Source organism: Setaria italica, chromosome II (assembly GCF_000263155.2).
Source record: "Setaria italica strain Yugu1 chromosome II, Setaria_italica_v2.0, whole genome shotgun sequence".
NCBI classification, from domain to species: Eukaryota; Viridiplantae; Streptophyta; class Magnoliopsida; order Poales; family Poaceae; genus Setaria; species Setaria italica.
Genome location: NC_028451.1, coordinates 36,387,988 through 36,389,348, shown reverse-complemented (window position 1 = coordinate 36,389,348; position 1,361 = coordinate 36,387,988). Strand labels below are relative to the sequence as shown.

Genomic DNA, 1,361 nt, shown 5'->3' with positions numbered 1-1,361 from the left:
CATCATGAGCTGACGGCTGACAATGCAAATGAATGAATCGCACGAGTGCACAAGAATCTTGTTCCTTGCCATACTACTAATATAGTACTAACATAAAGAAGAACTCCACACAATTGTCGTAACAATCCAGCCAGCCAGTTCGCAGAAAAGAGGGCAAATTACTTGTTGTGCCAAATCAAAATTTCTATGAATACTGCTTGTATGTAGTCAAAGTGCACTCTTCATTTATAACCATATCAAATCAGTCAAAGAAGCAAGCATTCTGGGATACACGAGGAGCTAACTAATCAGGAAATCAGCTAATAATTGGATGTTTCGGATGATGCCCAATCTCGAGGGGTAGTTGCAGATTCTCAGTAAGCCAAAACAGAGAAATACAATCATCAAGGGACGCTATCGATCCACCCCTCACTCACTAATCCACACCGCCCATCACACCTCCATCGGGGAAGAAGCAGATCAGATGAGCCCCTTGTTCCTGAAACAAGAGCGCGTCGCGGATCATCAGTTAAAGCGAGCGCAATGACCTGACGCACGGTCACCGCCGTCTCCGTCTCCGTCTCAGGGTAGATAGATGCGCGGGAAGGAAGAGAGGCAGAGCACACCTACGTCTGCTTGGAGAAGGAGGAGGGCCCGGCGGCGGCGGCGGAGGAGGAGGAGGACGGCGAGCGCTTGCTGCGGAAGATCATGTACGCCAGCGGCAGCACCACGCCGGCCATCATGATCGCCGCCCCCAGCAGGTACCTCGCCGGCGAAGGCGCCCCCACCTCCAGCTCCATCCCGATCTCCTCGTCTCGTGCTGGGGAGGTTTGGATCTGGCGGTGGTGCGTGCGACCCGGTGGGTGACGAAACCAGACGACCAACTTGCGTGCGGTGCGGCCCTGCCTCGGTGCGGTATGGCGAAGACGGCATATGAATAGAGTACACTTGCTCTATGGTGTTGGCGTAAAGACATACTCTTGTTACCAGCATAACTGATAAACACCACAGAGCTGTGGCCACGTGTAAAAGGCTAGGACCGCAATTATTTGAGCAAAAGGTAGGTGGAAAAGAAATTTTATGTTTGTCATAGATATTGCACGTCTAGAAAACACGAGTAACAAAAAAAATATTGCATCCATGTAGGTGGTGCATGAAATGCTGCAAAAGCCAAACTAAAATTCTAGTACAAGGCAAACAAAGACGCAGATAAAAAGCCATCTGAACTTGACTAGTGATAATTTAGCAAGCAGATACAAAAGCCATATCTTAAATTACCTCATTATTAAGCATTTTATGGCAGCGATAACTTGACGTCTAGAGGGGCTCCTGTTTCCTCAAAAAGATAACTTGACATCTGAAGTACAAGGCTTCGGAAAATC

The 1,361-nt window shown here is 48.5% G+C and overlaps 1 long non-coding RNA gene across 1 annotated transcript; it reads right to left on the bottom strand.

Moving 5' to 3' along the window:
* Nucleotides 1–200: 200 nt before the first annotated feature.
* LOC101758447 lies at nt 201–916 on the bottom strand. Its single transcript, XR_002676273.1, has 2 exons — nt 610–916; nt 201–478 (listed from the first exon to the last, which is right to left on the bottom strand). It is a non-coding gene; the product is annotated as an uncharacterized LOC101758447 (long non-coding RNA).
* Nucleotides 917–1,361: the final 445 nt, after the last annotated feature.